The sequence below is a fragment of the Hyperolius riggenbachi genome, chromosome 11 (assembly GCF_040937935.1).
Source record: "Hyperolius riggenbachi isolate aHypRig1 chromosome 11, aHypRig1.pri, whole genome shotgun sequence".
Classification (NCBI taxonomy): domain Eukaryota; kingdom Metazoa; phylum Chordata; class Amphibia; order Anura; family Hyperoliidae; genus Hyperolius; species Hyperolius riggenbachi.
Genome location: NC_090656.1, coordinates 8,763,017 through 8,783,279, shown reverse-complemented (window position 1 = coordinate 8,783,279; position 20,263 = coordinate 8,763,017). Strand labels below are relative to the sequence as shown.

General features: G+C 45.0%; 1 protein-coding gene across 4 annotated transcripts in view; it reads right to left on the bottom strand.

Annotated features, from left to right (window-relative positions):
• The window catches only part of LOC137539083 (solute carrier family 66 member 2-like), a 102,419-nt gene that overhangs the window by 65,383 nt on the left and 16,773 nt on the right, over positions 1 to 20,263 (bottom strand). The window contains exon 1 of one of the 4 annotated variants that reach the window (XM_068261559.1): positions 169 to 252. The exons of the other annotated variants lie outside the window; for them this stretch is intronic. The gene's annotated coding sequence lies outside the window, so the exon portion shown is untranslated. Of the gene's footprint in view, positions 1 to 168; positions 253 to 20,263 lie in introns of those variants that run through there. 4 annotated transcript variants of the gene reach the window in all.

Genomic DNA, 20,263 nt, shown 5'->3' with positions numbered 1-20,263 from the left:
ACCCCTCTAGTATCCCCTCTGCCCCTCTCTCTCCACCTCCCCCACCTCTCTAGTATCTCCTCTGCCCTTCTCTCTCTCTGCCTCTCTAGTATCTCCTCCGCCCCTCTCCCACCTCTCCAGTATCTGAGATGGGGACAGGAGGCGAGGTGGCCCCCAGGCAGCACTCACCTCTGGCTCTCAGGCAGCGATCAGGGATGGAGAAAGCACGGTGTGTGCTGACCAGTGGAGGGAGACGAGGTTAGACTGAATATGTAAACAGCTGGAAACAACTTCCTGCCCAGGATGAAATTACCACCAGCTACTGTGTCAGATGCAGCCTAACAAGTGTGTCACCCTGTTATATGTCTGTGACACCCGGTGACACCCTCATCCTGGAATGTGTACCTACTCTCTGTCACCCTGCAGTGCTCAAGGACTCTCTGTCACCCTGCAGTGCGCAAGGACTCTCTGACACCCTGCAGTGCGCAAGCACTCTCTGACACCCTGCACCGTGTGCTCATTGTGACAGCTTGCTTTGCATTTACAATGTGACACCCTAGCCTAGAGTATGCAGTCACACAGTGTCTCCCTAGAGTTTGTGCAAAACCTGACCTTTAGGCACCAAAACCTGACCTTGCCCCAGGTGCAACTTGGTCTTGATCCGTCCCTGACAGTGATCACCCTGCAGTGCACACTCACACTGTGGTACACTGGACTGTCTTTGCCAAACCTCCTCTGATGAAACAAGCATGCCTCACAACTTTTTGAGATAAGAAAGAGTAAATCCCCCGCACACACGCTCAACAGCCGTCTTTTATGCAGCACAATTATCAAACAACTTTTGTTGTGAAACAAGTTGAAACAACCAAAAAAAAAAAAAAAAAAAAAAAAAAAAGGTGCTTGCTATTGTTCACACAACTGATAAATGGTTAATCCAACAGTTTCTAACTGTTGGATTGACGTCTTGTCAGTTGTGTGAACAATAGCAAGCACCTTTTTTTTTTTGGTTGTTTCAACTTGTTTCACAACAAAAGTTGTTTGATAATTGTGCTGCATAAAAGACCACTGTTGAGCGTGTGTGGGGCTTAAATGACAACTGAAAAGAGAGGGATATGGAGGCTGCCATATTTATTGCCTTTTAAGTCATGCCAGTTGCCTGGCTGTCCTGCTGATCCTCTGCCTCTCATACTTTTAGCCATAGAACAAGCATGCAGCAGATCAGGTGTTTCTGACATTATTGTCAGATCTGTGTAAGATTGGCTGCATGCTTGTTTCTGGTGTGATTCAGATACTGCTGCAACAAAATAGATGAGCAGGGCTGCCAGGCAACTGGTATTGTTCAAAAGTAAAAAAAATATGGCAGCCTCTATATCCCACTCACTTCAGTTGTCCTTTAAGAAACACTTTAACCTTTTGAGGACCACAGGCTTACACCCCCCCCTCCCCTAGTGATCAGGCTATTTTTTTTTACAATTCAGGCCACTGCAGCTTTAACAGCTCGCTGCAGGGTCATACAGCTTAGCACACACATGAATTTTGCCTCCTTTTCTTGCCACCAACTGTTGGTGGCATCTGGTCGCTGCTGCTACATTGTTTTGTCTTTTATTAATTTTAACATTGGTTTATTTATTTACTTATTTTTATATAAAAATTGTTCTTTTTTCTTTTAATTTATTCCTCCGCCCTCCTACCCTACCCCCGACAGCCAATCACAGCTATGAGATATTATGGTCAATTTACTGTCAGATCAATTATTTCCAACATGTCCGATTTGCTTTCCGATCGATTTCCGAGCATTTTCCTATCGATTTCGATTAACCTAAATAGGGAATCAATCGGAAAATGCTCGGAAAGCAAATTGGACATGTTGGAAATAATCGACCTGACAGTAAATCGACCATAAAATCTCATAGTGTGTACCCAGCATATAAGAGTGATCGCTTTTTGTGAGTCTCTAGGGGACAGCCAAGTGACAGGGTTGTCCCCAGTACAGCGCTGTACAAAGTAAAAAAAAGCTCTGTCACTCAAGCGAGGATGTGCCCGCATACGTGTGTGACCCCCGCTAATCTGCAGCTACAGGACTTCACACCAATCGGCGTCAGGCAGTCCTGTAGCTGCCACCCTTCTGCCGCCAATCGGTGTTAGGCGGTCAGGAGGGGGTTAAGACACGCCCCCCTGTCACACCTCTAACCACACCCCACCACACCCCTCTTCATGCATATCACAGGGAATCCAGAATCAAAAGATGTTGTTTTATCATTTAAACCACACCGGTCCTCTCCATCATCAGTAGCTTTTCTTCAGTTTAACATTTAAAAATAAGAAATATATAAATTTAATTGATGGGAACAAAGTTTAGAGTTTAATGGGAATAAAGTTTAGAGTCAGTTAAACACATTTTTCAGTAGAAAATTACATATATTTACAGAGATCTGTACATCAGTCCTGAAAGAGGGACAAATGAGGAGAAAAGAGGGACAGAAGGACTGTCTCTCCAAAAGAGGGATATTTGGTATCTATGAACCAAGGGGGATACTTGGGAAACATGTCAGGCTTCTGAATGCATTTTATTATTATTTTTTTAATAAATGTTTGTACCCTAGCCTGCGATTTTAATTATTATTATGTATTTATATAGCACTGACATCTTCCGCAGCACTTTACAGAGTACATAGTCATGTCACTGACTGTCCTCAGAGGAGCTCACAATCTAATCCTACCATAGTCATAGGCTAATGTCCTACCATATTATTATTATGTATTTATATAGCACTGACATCTTCTGCAGCACATTACAGAGTACATAGTCATGTCACTGACTGTTCTCAGAGGAGCTCAGAGTCTAATCCTACCATTGTCATAATCTAATGCCCTACCATATTATTATTATGTATTTATATAGCACTGACATCTCCTGCAGCACTTTACAGAGTACATAGTCATGTCCCTGACTGTCCTCAGAGGAGCTCACACTCTAATCCTACCATAGTCACAGTGTAATGTCCTACCATATTATTATTATGTATTTATATAGCACTGACATCTCCTGCAGCACGTTACAGAGTACATAGTCATGTCACTGACTGTCCACAGAGGAGCTCACAATCTAATCCTACCATAGTCATATGTCCTACCATATTATTATTGTGTATTTATATAGCAGTGACATCTTCTGCAGCACTTTACAGAGTACATAGTCATGTCACTGACTGTCCTCAGAGGAGCTCACACTCTAATCCTACCATAGTCATAGTCTAATGTCCTCCCATATTATTATTATGTATTTATATAGCACTGACATCTCCTGCAGCACATTACAGAGTACATAGTCATGTCACTGACTGTCCTCAGAGGAGCTCACACTCTAATCCTACCACAGTCATAGTCTAATGTCCTACCATATTATTATTATGTATTTATATAGCACTGACATCTTCTACAGCACATTACAGAGTACATACTCATGTCACTGACTGTCCTCAGAGGAGCTCACACTCTAATCCTACCATAGTCATAGTGTAATGTCCTACCATATTATTATTATGTATTTATATAGCACTGACATCTTTCGCAGCACATTACAGAGTACATAGCCATGTCACTGACTGTCCTCAGGGGAGCTCACACTCTAATCCCTACCATAGTCATAGTCTGATGTCCTACCATATTATCATTATGTGTTTATATAGCACTGACATCTCCTGCAGCACATTACAGAGTACATAGTCATGTCACTGACTGTCCTCAGAGGAGCTCACACTCTAATCCTGCCATAGTCATAGTCTAATGTCCTACCATATTATTATTATGTATTTATATAGCACTGACATCTTCTACAGCACATTACAGAGTACATACTCATGTCACTGACTGTCCTCAGAGGAGCTCACACTCTAATCCTACCATAGTCATAGTGTAATGTCCTACCATATTATTATTATGTATTTATATAGCACTGACATCTTCCGCAGCACATTACAGAGTACATAGCCATGTCACTGACTGTCCTCAGAGGAGCTCACACTCTAATCCCTACCATAGTCATAGTCTGATGTCCTACCATATTATTATTATGTATTTATATAGCACTGACATCTGCAGCACTTTTAAGAGTACATAGTCATGTCACTGACTGTCCTCAGAGGAGCTCACAGTCTAATCCTGCCATAGTCATAGTCTAATGTCCTACCATATTATTATTATTATTATTATTATTATTATTATTATTATTATTATTATTATTATCATTATTATTATTATTATGTATTTATATAGCACTGACATCTTCTGCAGCACATTACAGAGTACATAGTCATGTCACTGACTGTCCTCAGAGGAGCTCACACTCTAATCCTACCATAGTCATAGTCTAATGTCCTACCATATTATTATTATGTATTTATATAGCACTGACATCTCCTGCAGCACATTACAGAGTATATAGTCATGTCACTGACTGTCCTCAGAGGAGCTCACACTCTAATCCTACCATAGTCATAGTCTAATGTCCTACCATATTATTATTATGTATTTATATAGCACTGACATCTCCTGCAGCACATTACAGAGTACATAGTCATATCACTGACTGTCCTTAGAGGAGCTCACAGTCTAATCCTGCCATAGTCACAGTCTAATGTCCTACCATATTATTATTATGTATTTATATAGCACGGACATCTTCTGCAGCACATTACAGAGTACATAGTCATATCACTGACTGTCCTCAGAGGAGCTTAGCTCACAGTCTAATCCTGCCATAGTCACAGTCTAATGTCCTACCATATTATTATTATGTATTTATATAGTAGTGACATCTTCTGCAGCACTTTACAGAGTACATAGTCCTGTCACTGACTGTCCTCAGAGGAGCTCACAATCTAACCCTACCATAGTCATAGTCTAATGTCCTACCATATTATTATTATTATGTATTTATATAGCACTGAAACCTTCTGCAGCACATTACAGAGTACATAGTCATGTCACTGACTGTCCTCAGAGGAGCTCACAATCTAATCCTACCATAGTCATTGTCTAATGTCCTACCATATTATTATTATGTATTTATATAGCACTGACATCTTCTGCAGCACATTACAGAGTACATAGCCATGTCACTGACTGTCCTCAGAGGAGCTCACAATCTAATCCTACCATAGTCATAGTCTAATGTCCTACCATATTATTATTATGTATTTATACAGCACTGACATCTTCTGCAGCACATTGCAGAGTGCATAGTCATGTCACTGACTGTCCTCAGAAGAGCTCACAATCTAATCCTACCATAGTCGTAGTCTAATATCCTACCATATTATTATTATGTATTTATACAGCACTGACATCTTCTGCAGCACATTACAGAGTACATAGTAGTGTTGGGCGAACATCTAGATGTTCGGGTTCGGGCCGAACAGGCCGAACATGGCCGCGATGTTCGGGTGTTCGACCCGAACTCCGAACATAATGGAAGTCAATGGGGACCCGAACTTTTGTGCTTTGTAAAGCCTCCTTACATGCTACATACCCCAAATTTACAGGGTATGTGCACCTTGGGAGTGGGTACAAGAGGGAAAAAAATTTAGCAAAAAGAGCTTATAGTTTTTGAGAAAATTGATTGTAAAGTTTCAAAGGAAAAATTGTCTTTTAAATGCTGAAAATGTCATGTTTCTTTGCACAGGTAACATGGTTTTTACCGCCAGGCAGTCATAAATGTAATAAAGAGAAGAGGTTCCATAAACAGGGACCGGTAACGCTAACCCAGCAGCAGCAGCAGCACACGTGATGGAACAGGAGGAGGCGCAGGAGGAGAAGGCCACGCTTTTTGAGACACAACAACCCAGGCCTTGCATGAGGACAAGAAGCGTGCGGATAGCATGCTTTTTACCGCCATGCAGTCATAAATGTAATAAAGATAAGAGGTTCAATAAACAGGGACCGGTAACGCTAACCCAGCAGCAGCAGCAGCACACGTGATGGAACAGGAGGAGGCGCAGGAGGAGAAGGCCACGCTTTTTGAGACACAACAACCCAGGCCTTGCATGAGGACAAGAAGCGTGCGGATATAGCAGCAATGCTTTTTGCCGCCATGCAGTCATAAATGTAATAAAGAGAAGAGGCTCAATAAACAGGGACCGGTAACGCTAACCCAGCAGCAGCAGCAGCACAGAGCACACGTGACGGAACAGGAGGAGGCGCAGGAGGAGAAGGCCACGCTTTGAGACACAACAACCCAGGCCTTGCATGAGGACAAGAAGCGTGCAGATAGCATGCTTTTTACCGCCATGCAGTCATAAATGTAATAAAGATAAGAGGTTCAATAAACAGGGACCGGTAACGCTAACCCAGCAGCAGCAGCAGCAGCACAGAGCACACATGATGGAACAGGAGGAGGCGCAGGAGGAGAAGGCTACGCTTTGAGACACAACAACCCAGGCCTTGCATGAGGACAAGAAGCGTGCGGATATAGCAATGCTTTTTGCCGCCATGCAGTCATAAATGTAATACAGATGAGAGGTTCAATAAACAGGGACCGGTAACGCTAACCCAGCAGCAGCAGCAGCACAGAGCACACGTGATGGAACAGGAGGAGGCGCAGGAGGAGAAGGCCACGCTTTTTGAGACGCAACCCAGGCCTTGCATGAGGACAAAAAGCGTGCGGATATAGCAATGCTTTTTGCCGCCATGCAGTCATAAATGTAATACAGATGAGAGGTTCAATAAACAGGGACCGGTAACGCTAACCCAGCAGCAGCAGCAGCACAGAGCACACGTGATGGAACAGGAGGAGGCGCAGGAGGAGAAGGCCACGCTTTTTGAGACGCAACCCAGGCCTTGCATGAGGACAAAAAGCGTGCGGATATAGCAATGCTTTTTGCCGCCATGCAGTCATAAATGTAATACAGATGAGAGGTTCCATAAACAGGGACCGGAAACGCTAACCCAGCAGCAGCAGCACACGTGATGGAACAGGAGCAGGCGCAGGAGGAGAAGGCCATGCTTTTTGAGACACAACAACCCAGGCCTTGCATGAGGACAAAAAGCGTGCGGATATAGCAGCAATGCTTTTTGCCGCCATGCAGTCATAAATGTAATACAGATGAGAGGTTCAATAAACAGGGACCGGAAACGCTAAACCATCCCAGATGTTCATTGGTCATGTTACTTGGTTGGGGTCCTGGAGTGTTGCGTAGTCATTTCCAATCCAGGATTGATTCATTTTAATTTGAGTCAGACGGTCTGCATTTTCTGTGGAGAGGCGGATACGTGAACCTTGCAGGCAACGGCATTCTTCAAGCTTCGGGTTATTTTGCTGACCACGTGCTCATGCAACTCAGGCACTGCAGAGCGCGCAAAGTGGTAGCGGCTGGGAACCACGTAACGTGGGATGGCCACTGACATCATGCCCTTGAAGCTGTTTGTCTCCACCACTCGATATGGCAGCATTTCGCAGGCCAGAAGCTTGGCTATGCTGGCTCTTACTGCCACGGCCCGGGGGTCATTTGCTGGCAATTTCCTCTTGCGCTCAAACATCTCCGAGACAGACAACTGAACCGTAGGGCTGCACAACGAAGGGCTGTTGGTTGTTGTGTTTGATGAACACTGGGAGACCTCAAGAGCACTACTCCGGAAAGTGACAGTGTCAGCGTCATCTGATTTTTTGGAATGTTTTGAACCACGCAATGGCTGGGCTACTGCTGCTGCTGAGGCGGGTCTGGTGGTGAGTCTGGTGAACCCAAGGGAGGCAGTGTTGCTGGTGGTACCCTGTCCTGCCGCGTTTGCCCACAGAGTGGGATGTTTGGATAGCATGTGGCGGCTCATGCTGGTGGTGGAGAGGTTGTTAATACTTTTCCCCCTGCTCAGGCGGGTCTTGCACACCTTGCAAATCGCCATGGTAACATCCTCAGTGCAGTCTTCAAAGAAAGCCCAGAATTTGGAGCACCTGCCTTGCTGGCGATTTCTGTTTGCGCCTCTTTTGCCTCTCACTTGAACTTCCACGCTTGTGGTGCCTGAAATTGCGCGCCGCCTACCTTGTGGCACAAGGCGAACTCGTGCAGCAGTGGGTTCTTCAACAGACTCATCTGTGCTGCTGCTACGACGGCGATGTTCTCGTTCACAAACAAAATCTGGGTCTATGTCCACATTGTCCATACCCTCCTCTTCCATCTCCTCAAACTCGTCATATGTCATTGTGGGGGGCCGCCGCCGTGGAGTACAGCTCCCCAGCACAACCGTCAGGGGAAACACCTCTTCCCTTGCCCCTCCCTCTTTCACCGGATTTCTTCCTCATTTCACTTATCCTTACAGTACACGCTGACTGGCAGCAGTACAGTGGCAGTACAGAAATGCTATACAGTGGTGGGTGAGCGGTGTACCACTATTGCCAGCAGCGACACAGAGCACAATGCTATACAGTGGCGGGTGAGCGGTGTACTACTGTTCCCAGCAGACAAAGAGTGGCAGTAAACACAATGCTATATAGTGTGGCTGAGCCGTGTACACAGAGTGGCAGTAAACACAATGCTATATAGTCTGCTATATAGTCACCCCGAACGGGGTGATGTTCTGCAGCACCCGAACAGTGGCGAACACTGTTCGCCCAACACTACTGGGAACGCAGATTTTAGTACCTAAACACACGATACAACATGTTTTCCGGGGTCGGACTCTGAGGCACATACAGATGGTCCCGATCATCATCCTCATCATACAACTCTTCTCCTGAGTCTGACCCACCCACCACCTCTGCCACCCCAACATCCCCAGACACAGTCACAGACCCCTCATCGTCCTCAACATTAACTTGGGATGCTGGCCTGAGCCCGACCTCCTCCTCCACATCAGGCCCCATCATCCCCTCAATGGCAGCCCTCATTAATCGCTCTGGCGCCGGACCGATGGACACAACGTTCTCCTCCGGGGAGGGCTGCTGCTGACCACTGGCTGCTGGGGTGGATGTTATAGCTTGCGTGGGGCGTTGGCTGTTGCTGTTGTTGGGAGTGCTGCTCACAGCGGAGGTCTCTGAGGAACTCATGGTGAGCTCATATAGTGGTTGACGGTGAGTGGAGTATTACTGATCCCAGCAATATACACACTGACTGGCAGAGTACGCAATGCTATATAGTCTGGCTGAGCCGTGTACACAGAGTGGCAGTGAACAATGCTATATAGTCTGGCTGAGCGGTGTACACAGAGTGGCAGTACACACAATGCTATATAGTCTGGCTGAGCCATGTACACAGAGTGGCAGTAAACAATGGTATATAGTCTGGCTGAGCGGTGTACACAGAGTGTCAGTAAACAATGGTATATAGTCTGGCTGAGCGGTGTACACAGAGTGTCAGTAAACAATGGTATATAGTCTGGCTGAGCGGTGTACACAGAGTGTCAGTAAACAATGGTATATAGTCTGGCTGAGCGGTGTACACCGAGTGTCAGTAAACAATGGTATATAGTCTGGCTGAGCGGTGTACACAGAGTGTCAGTAAACAATGGTATATAGTCTGGCTGAGCGGTGTACACAGAGTGTCAGTAAACAATGGTATATAGTCTGGCTGAGCGGTGTACACAGAGTGTCAGTAAACAATGGTATATAGTCTGGCTGAGCGGTGTACACAGAGTGTCAGTAAACAATGGTATATAGTCTGGCTGAGCGGTGTACACAGAGTGTCAGTAAACAATGGTATATAGTCTGGCTGAGCGGTGTACACCGAGTGTCAGTAAACAATGGTATATAGTCTGGCTGAGCGGTGTACACAGAGTGTCAGTAAACAATGGTATATAGTCTGGCTGAGCGGTGTACACAGAGTGTCAGTAAACAATGGTATATAGTCTGGCTGAGCGGTGTACACAGAGTGTCAGTAAACAATGGTATATAGTCTGGCTGAGCGGTGTACACAGAGTGTCAGTAAACAATGGTATATAGTCTGGCTGAGCGGTGTACACAGAGTGTCAGTAAACAATGGTATATAGTCTGGCTGAGCGGTGTACACAGAGTGGCAGTACACACAATGCTATATAGTCTGGCTGAGCGGTGTACACAGAGTGGCAGTACACACAATGCTATAGAGTCTGGCTGAGCGGTGTACACAGAGTGGCAGTACACACAATGCTATGTAGTCTGGCTGAGCGGTGTACACAGAGTGGCAGTAAACACAATGCTATATATAGCGTGGCTGAGCGAGGTGCACAGTGGCAGTACACACAATGCTATATAGTCAGGCTGAGCCGTGTACACAGAGTGGCAGTACACACAATGCTATATAGTGTGGCTGAGCGAGCAGTGTACTACTATTCCCAGCAGACACAGAACAGTAAACACAATGCTATATAGTGTGGGTGAGCGAGCGGTGTACCACTATTCCCAGCAGACACAGAACAGTAAACAGAATGCTATATAGTGTGGCTGAACGAGCGGTGTACCACTATTCCCAGCAGACACAGAACAGTAAACAGAATGCTATATAGTGTGGCTGAGCGAGCGGTGTACCACTATTCCCAGCAGACACAGAACAGTGAACAGAATGCTATATAGTGTGGCTGAGCGAGCGGTGTACTACTATTCCCAGCAGACACAGAACAGTAAACAGAATGCTATATAGTGTGGCTGAGCGAGGTACACAGAGTGGCAGTAAACAGAATGCTATATAGTGTGGCTGAGCGAGCGGTGTACTACTGTTCCCAGCAGCGACACACAATGACTGGGGGGGACCCTGGCTAGCGTGGCTGGAGAGCGAACTACCCTGCCTGCCTACCCAAAGCTAAACCCACAGAGAAATGGCGGAGATATGACGTGGTTCGGGTATTTATTTACCCGAACCACGTGACCGTTCGGCCAATCAGAGCGCGTTCGGGCCCGAACCACGTGACCCGTTCGGCCAATCACAGCGCTAGCCGAACGTTCGGGGAACGTTCGGCCATGCGCTCTTAGTTCGGCCATGTGGCCGAACGGTTTGGCCGAGCACCGTCAGGTGTTCGGCCGAACTCGAACATCACCCGAACAGGGTGATGTTCTGCAGAACCCGAACAGTGGCGAACACTGTTCGCCCATCACTAGTACATAGTCATGTCACTGACTGTCCTCAGAGGAGCTCACACTCTAATCCTACCATAGTCGTAGTCTAATATCCTACCATATTATTATTATGTATTTATACAGCACTGACATCTTCTGCAGCACATTGCAGAGTGCATAGTCATGTCACTGACTGACCTCAGAGGTGCTCACAATCTAACCCTACCATAGTCATAGTCTAATGTCCTACCATATTATTATTATTATGTATTTATACAGCACTGACATCTTCTGCAGCACATTGCAGAGTGCATAGTCATGTCACTGACTGTCCTCAGAGGAGCTGACAATCTAATCCTACCATAGTCATAGTCTAATGTCCTACCATATTATTATTATGTATTTATATAGCACTGACATCTTCTGCAGCACTTTACAGAGTACACAGTCGTGTCACTGACTGTCCTCAGAGGAGCTCACAATCCAATCCTACCATAGACATAGTGTAATGTCCTACCATATTATTATTATGTATTTATATAGCACTGACATCTTCTGCAGCACTTTACAGAGTACATAGTCATGTCACTGACTGTCCTCAGAGGAGCTCACACTCTAATCCTACCATAGTCATAGTCTAATGTCCTCCCATATTATTATTATGTATTTATATAGCACTGACATCTCCTGCAGCACATTACAGAGTACATAGTCATGTCACTGACTGTCCTCAGAGGAGCTCACACTCTAATCCTACCATAGTCATAGTGTAATGTCCTACCATATTATTATTATGTATTTATATAGCACTGACATCTTCTGCAGCACATTACAGAGTACATAGTCATGTCACTGACTGTCCTCATAGGAGCTCACAATCCAATCCCACATGTGACATGTCTATTGTAGTCTAGGACCATTTTTTTCTTATCTGTATGTTTTTGGGATTTCGGAGGAAACTGGAGTGCCCACAGGAAACCCACTCAAACATGGGGAGAACATACAAACTCCATGCAAGGGGATGGGATTTGAACTGGGGACCCAGCGTTGCAGGGTGAGAGTGCTAACCACTACGCCACCGTGCTGCCCGCTACCCTGATCCATCCGCCGACTCATCTGGAGGGCTTCAATGGTTTCCGTATTGGATCTCTGGATCAACAGATGTTTATCACTATGTTGTATGTTGAACTGTCCATATTGGCATTCCCCTCTATCTAATAAGGTGAGCTGCTCTCTGCACAGAGGCGAGGATCTAGTTAATGGATCTAGTTAATACTTCTCCCGTCCCTGGCGGTAATCCCGAGTGTAGCTCGGGGTAAGAATTAGAGCTGGGAGCTGTAACCCCGAGCTAGGCTCGGGGTAGCTAAAAACACAGCCCTGATGCTTACCTGGGTCCCGTGCAGCGATCGGCGATGCTGCACTGGACTCCAGGACTTTTCTGCTGGTCATCGGGATCCCCATCTCCTCCGATCTTCTTCCTGGATCCCGGCGGGCTGGCGGCCAATCAGTGACGGTGCGGTGGAACTCTTGCACAGGAAGGCAGGAAAACATAAAGAAATGTACCCTGTGTGTATGTAGAGAGTTTAGTCAGTCTAATTCCCTCTCATTTTTCTCTAATCACATGTTGTAACTTGATCTCTCCCCCGTGTCACATAACTGCCATCAAATACTTACTTTGCCGCCGGGATCCACTCGCTGCATGTACTTACTTCTTTCTGTTCTTCTCGTTCAATCTCACAGTAACAGTGCCCCCTAGGGGGAAGTCAGTATTTAATGACCTCCTCCTCCACCGCTGCTCGTTTGCCCAGTGCCCACCACTGCGTCCTCCCTCTCTGCCTATTCCTGGCTACCTATACTGGAGCACCTATTCCTGGCTACCTATACTGGAGCACCTATTCCTGGCTACCTATACTGGAGCACCTATTCCTGGCTACCTATACTGGAGCACCTATTCCTGGCTACCTATACTCAGCACCTATTCCTGGCTACCTATACTGGAGCACCTATTCCTGGCTACCTATACTGGAGCACCTATTCCTGGCTACCTATACTGGAGCACCTATTCCTGGCTACCTATACTCAGCACCTATTCCTGGCTACCTATACTCAGCACCTATTCCTGGCTACCTATACTCAGCACCTATACCTGGCTACCTATACTGGGGGCACCTATTCCTGGCTACCTATACTGGAGCACCTATTCCTGGCTACCTATACTGGAGCACCTATTCCTGGCTACCTATACTCGAGCACCTATTCCTGGCTACCTATACTCAGCACCTATTCCTGGCTACCTATACTCAGCACCTATTCCTGGCTACCTATACTGGAGCACCTATTCCTGGTTACCTATACTCAGCACCTATTCCTGGCTACCTATACTCAGCACCTATTCCTGGCTACCTATAATCAGCACCTATTCCTGGCTACCTATACTGGAGCACCTATTGCTGGCTACCTATACTCAGCACCTATTCCTGGCTTCCTATACTCAGCACCTATTCCTGGCTACCTATACTCAGCACCTATTCCTGGCTACCTATACTGAGCACCTATTCCCACCTACCTATACTGAGCACCTATTCCTGGTTACCTATACTCAGCACCTATTCCTGGCTACCTATACTCAGCACCTATTTCTGGCTACCTATACTGTATATAACTATACTGAGCACCAGGTCCAAATTCTGCATCGGGGCCCTGTGGTCTGTAGCTACGTCACTGACCCCGACGTCCCATGTCTCGCAGACCAGGCAGTGGCAGAGACATGGAGAGATGCGGTGGCGGCGGCAGGCTTGCTCCCTCGCGGCCGCAGCAGAGTGAGGACCTGCAGTTGGCGCAGCACTCAGGCAGCTGAGCCTCCGACACCACAAGCATCAAGTGTGCTGGGTAACGGCATCCTGGCAGCCACATGGTGTATCCGCGTGAGAGCAGTGTTTGGCAGCACACCCGTCTCCCCGTTCTGTGGTCCGCAGCAGAGCAAGGTGACCTGAAACCCCCCTCCCCAGCAGCAGCAGAGGAGGCGACCCCGGGTGATGTTCTGTTCTGTCTTCCTGGTCCCCTAAGGAGCGGCGGCAGTGCTGTCCATGCACCGGCCAGCCATATGGGAGACGTCCACTTGGCTCAGCTGACTGTAATGGTGCTCCAGGTTCTGGAGCCCGGCGTTCTCAGGTCCTTAGGATGGGCTGAGCAGGGGGAACTCATCCAGGAGGTCTACCATAGTTGAGCCACAGGGAAAGGGTTAAAAGAGAAGGGAGAATGGTCGGAGCCCTGTGTGCCGCAGTGATCGTCTGTGGCGCTATCCTTAATAACATTCAATCCTCCTCTGACCTGAACCTGATCAGAAAGGGATCGATTTCCCCTATACACTGCACACAGATTCTCAATAGATTTCACCATTGGTTAAACATCTATCTTAAGCCTCCTCTACACGGTACATTTTTCCATCAGATCGATAAATTGCATGGTGTGTAGACATCCAAATTGTTTCTGATCAATTTTGAGATAGATTTTACATTGATAAGTACCCAAAATCGATTGCAAAATCTAACGCAATCCGATTGGACAGGTTGGAAATTATCGAATAGAACCGACTATCTGGCGGAAAATTGTACCATTTTAGATAAAGCTAAACTGCAATGGTGTATTGTTCGATACAGTGCAACGCTAAGGGCCGTTGATCTACCGCCCCGATAGACCAAAATCTACCGTCTGATAATAATTTGGAACTATTTTGTCAGTGAATCATCAAAATTATGACCAATGCAGCTCGTTGGGTCACAGATAACTGGCAGAGTCTGTCATAGTAATAATCTTCCGGTAAATATCGATGTGTGTATGGCCATCAGGTTTATTGTATGGGATTTAGGACTGCTGTAAGTAGAAACAGCTGATGAGGACTGCTGTAAGTGTAGGGATTTTGTATTTTTGGTTTAGTTGGAGCTTTAAAGGGAACCAGAGACGAAGCACCCTTGTGTATTTTGCCATATATATATCAGTAAGAACATTAGAGAAAACACTTACCATGCTCTCTGTTTCATCCTCACTGCTAAAAGTGTCTGTTATCAGCTGTGATAAGAATCCCGGACTGAGCATTCAGTCTGGCATTGCAGGGAATAATTATAGCTGAGTCATTATAGCAGAGCCACAAGGGGGCAGGCTTGGGCTTGAAAAGACACCAGAGAAGACAGACTCAGCTATAATCTTTCCGTAGCAAAGCTAGCCTGAATGCTCAGTCTGGGATTCTTATCAGAGGTGATAACAGTCAGATTAAACAGAGAACAATGAAACAAAGAGCAGATTATGTGTTTACTGTCATGTTCCCACTGATTTATAAGGTAAAATACAAGAGGGTGCTTCATCTCTGGTTCTCTTTAAGTGGCGGAGAGGAATAAGCACTGTTTAATCACAAGTAATCACTGTTTATGTTGAGACATTGGAATGTGTGTAACGCAGTAACCCGCCCCAAGTGTAGCTTCCTCCCCTCATCTTTACAGTCGAATGTATTTATATATTCTGTTCCTGTTTATCTTGGCTCGAAACAGATATTGGTTGTGATTTCAGTGCTATAATGTAGAGCGCTTTGCTGCCATCTAGTGTACCGCATAGGCAAGAACCAGCAAGCATCTCTGAAGTAGGTACAGTAATACGGGTGTTTCTTCGCTACCTTATGGCAGAAATACATATGGGCAGTTCTCCGCCTCCAACTGCCAGATAGGACCTTCCTAAATATAAAAAGAACTCCACCCCACCAGCAGCATTCCTTGTAACGGACGAGCTTTAATTTTGTTATTATGACTGATTACATTTGTTTTTGTTTTCCTGCATACCCTCCCTTGTATGTCTTTATCTGCTAGTTATGGCCCATATGTATTCCTGTCATAGAGTAGCCAGGAAACAGGAACATTGTATACTCACCAAAAAAGGCAATTTTCATTTCCTGGCGAATCTCCATGGCAGCATAGCATCAAAACACATTTTATTTAATAAAAATACCAACACTTACATCTAAAATTAACTATTTCCCTCCCACACTCCCCCATAGTACCCCAACTTTTTTTTAGTATAAAAAAAAAATTACATACAAAAAAAAAAAAATGGGACTGGGGCATTAGGGACTGAACTTTTTTAATTGGTGTGTCAAGAGGGTATATTAATGTTACGGTATTTTTTTAATTTGCGGGCTTATAATTAGTGATGGATGCAAAACTCAAAAAATACGCCTTTATTTCCAAATAAAATATTGGCGCCATACATTGTACTAGGGAAATATTTTAAACATTGCTATTACCGGGACAAATGGGAAAATAAAATGTGTGGGTTTTATAAACAGTAGAACATTTTATTTTAACACTATAATGGCTGAGAACTCAGAAATAATAAATTTTTACCATTTTGTAATGTAATGTACCTCCCAAAGAAAGCCTAATTGGTGGTGAAAAAAACAAGATATAGATCATTTTGTTGTGATTAGTAGTGATTAAGATATTGGTGAAAGAATGGGAGGAGCGCTGACAGATGAAAATTGCTCTGGCCCTAAGGGGGTAAAAAACCCTCAGTGGTCAAGTGGCTAAAGTACACCGGAACTGAGAGGGATAGGATTTTGGCATATTTATTTCCTGTTAAACAATTACACTAGTCACCTGGCTGTCTCGCTGGGAAACAGTAAAAAAGGGCGCAGGTGGCTAGTGGACAAATCGGGCGCCGCCATTCACTCCCATAATAACTATCGTTTACTGGGTGCCGAACAGGAAAAAAGGGCGCCCGAGAATAATAACGTTTACCAACGGCGCCTGAAGATTTTTCATGTTTTATAACTGCTTGTGATGATTTACGCTTCCTATTTCAATAAAACATTATTTTAAAAGTTATCCCTTAGTGTTTGTAAAACATTATTATACACGAAACAAAGCGATCAGTACGTAATGTAAATTGTAATATATTTTATCCCTTACTGTTTTTAAAACATTATTCTACACACAATACAGTGATCTCTAAGGAGGGTCTTAGGTTTAGGCACCATCAGGGGGGTCTTAGGTTTAGGCACCAACAGGGGGGTCTTAGGTTTAGGCACCAACAGGGGGGTCTTAGGTTTAGGCACCAACAGGGGGGTCTTAGGTTTAGGCACCAACAGGGGGGTCTTAGGTTTAGGCACCAACAGGGGGGTCTTAGGTTTAGGCACCAACAGGGGGGTCTTAGGTTTAGGCACCAACAGGGGGGTATTAGGTTTAGGCACCAACAGGGGGGTCTAGGGGTTAGGGTTAGGTACAGGGAGGGTTACTTAGTAATTTTTATTTAAACGTTATTATACGTTTCACTATTTAAACGGAAGATTAACGTTTTTACAATTGCCGATTTCATGCACATTATTTAATGATTTATAACTTTATAAAACATTAATTTTAAACGAAATACAGTACAATTCATTTTTAAACGTTATCCATGCTTATCGTTTAAAACCCCGCGCCCTTTTTTCCCAGCGCCCCTTTTTAACGTACGCTTGCTGATCCTCTGCCTCTAATACTCTAGCCACAGACACTGAACAAGCAAAGAGATCAGCAGGGCAGCCAGGCAACTGGTATTGTTTAAAAGGAAATAAATATGGGAGGAGCCTCCATATACCTCTTTAGTTCAGGTGTCCTTTAAAACAAAACAAAACCCCAGTCATCGCTAGTAAAATTAATCTCTTTGGAGAAAAAACAACACTCACTTTCCCAAGAAGAGTACTTTGCTGCCATCTAGTGTGATTCAGTGGACAAAACGTCACATAGGGAAGTGGATGAACACATAACAGAGCGTGAAAGGTCGCGTTTCTGTCATGTGCGAGTTTTTTCTGTGTGCGTTTTTAGTGCGTTTGAATATTTTTCTGCATGTGCAGCAAAACGCAATACATTGCATTCCCATTGACTTTCATTATGTGCGTTTTTATATGCGTTTTTTCATGCGGCCCATAGACGTCAATTAGCGGCAAAAACTTAGACAGGAAGTGACTACAGTGTGACCCTCACTGATAAGAAATTCCAACTATAAAACACTTTCCTAGCAGAGAATGGCTTCTGTGAGCAAGAAAGAGATAAAAAAGTGGAATTTCTTATCAGTGAGGGTCACACTGTAGTCACTTCCTGTCTGAGTCAGGACTGAGTCAGCCACTTACATACCTGATATTTAACTCTTTCAGGCAGAGAAAGAAAAAAAGGAACACAGCCTAGTTATGTGTGTGCTAGGCACTGTACATACCCATGTCTATCTCATCATGTCACATGTCACCTCGGGTATCCTTTAAAAATAGATGAGGCTGTTTATTTCACTACTCCCTATTACACTGCCCCTCATTATACTGTCTCCTTATCCTAGTGCTTTTTACTAAAGAGACACTGTAACATCAAAAATTTCCCTGGGGGTACTCCCCTCGGGAGGGGGAAGCCTCCGGATCCTAATGAGGCTTCCCACGCCGTCCTCTGTCCCACGGGGGTCTCGCTGCAGCACTCCGAACAGCGGCCCGACAGATCCGACAGCTTGTTCAATATTTACCTTCCCGGCTCCTGCGCAGGGCTGTGGCGGCTTTCGGCTCCGAAGTAGACGGAAATACCCGATCTCAGTCAGGTCCGCTCTACTGCGCAGGACCCGACGGCGATCGGGTATTTTCGCCTATTTCTGAGCCGAGAGCCGCCACAGCCCTGCGCAGGAGCCGGGAAGGTAAATATTTACATCGCCGCTGTTCGGAGGGCTGCAGCGAGACCCCCGAGTGACGGAGGACGGCGTGGGAAGCCTCATTGGGACACTGAGGCTTACCCCTCCCGAGGTGAGTACCCCCCAGGGGAACTTTTTTTTTGTTACAGGTTCTCTTTAATGCTCATTATTATTCTGATCCCCAATTTAGTGTTTATTTTTACAGTACCCCCTATTTTAATGTGCTCTGTTTTACTTCCAGCGATGGGGGAAAGTGCTAGGGAACCCCTGCAGAGTCCTCCAGGAACCCTGGTTGAGAAAGCAAGAGCTAGCATATAATAAAATAGTTATAAAAATGTGAGAGGTGTACTGACTTCTGTGAGATACTGTGGCCCGTATGCCATACACTTTCTCTCCTGAGTTCTCTCCTAGGAGATCATTTTTCATTTTCTATTTAGAATAACTTTTCAGCAGTTTGCAAATGAAAAAGTACAGTAAAGTATAATTAGGTGAAAAAGTACTAGTACAACTATTTTAAGTATTTTCTTGCTTGTAGGTAACTTAAAAGGCATTTTAATGACAAGTTTGAAAATATCGCTTAAAGGGGAACTGAAGAGAGGTATATGGAGGCTGCCATGTTTATTTCCTTTTAAGCAATACCAGTTGCCTGGCAGCCCTGCTGATCCTCTGCCTCTAATACTATTAGCCATAGCCCCTGAATAAGCAGATCAGGGGTTTCAGACTTTAAAGTCAGATCTGATAAGATTAGCTGCATGCTTGTTTCTGGTGTTATTCAGATACTACTGCAGAAAAAACAGACCAGCAGGGCTGCCAGGCAACTGGTATTGATTAAAAGGAAATAAATATGGCAGCCTCTGTATACCTCTTACTACAGTTCCCCTTTAAGAGGAAATTCAGGACAAAAGTTAATTGCATACGGCAGTGTGTGTCTGGCTCACACAGGCAAAAAGGAGTGATTTGTCTGACTTTGCCCACCGCCTTTATGTGATGCATTAAGGGCCCTTTTCCACCAGCAAACACAATTGCTAAACGCTATTTTTACACGCGATCGTGATTTTGCATGCGCAATGCATTGCAAAATTGCGGTAAAAATTACTCCCAAACGCGATCGCGCTTTTACAAAAAGCGCTTTTGTAAAAATCGCGGTAGTGGAAAATATCTACCGTCATTCCTATGCGAGGCCTGGAACCCACTACTACAAAGCGTTACCGCTAATCACAATCACTAGCGTTTTTAACCCATTCAGGTTCCGTCGTTTTCACGTGAGAAATGTTCACCTCCCATTGATTAGCCTATAACTTTATCACTACTTATCACAATGCACTGATCTATATCTTGTTTTTTCCGCCACCAATTAGGCTTTCTTTGGGGGTACATTTTGCTAAGAGCCACTTTACTGTAAATGCATTTTAACAGGAAGAATAAGAAAAAAATGGAAAAATTCATTATTTCTCAGTTTTTAGCCATTATAGTTTTAAAATAATACATGCCTCCATAATTAAAACTCACGTATTGTATTTGCCCATATGTCCCGGTTATTACACAGTGAAAATTATGTCCCTATCACAATGTATGGCG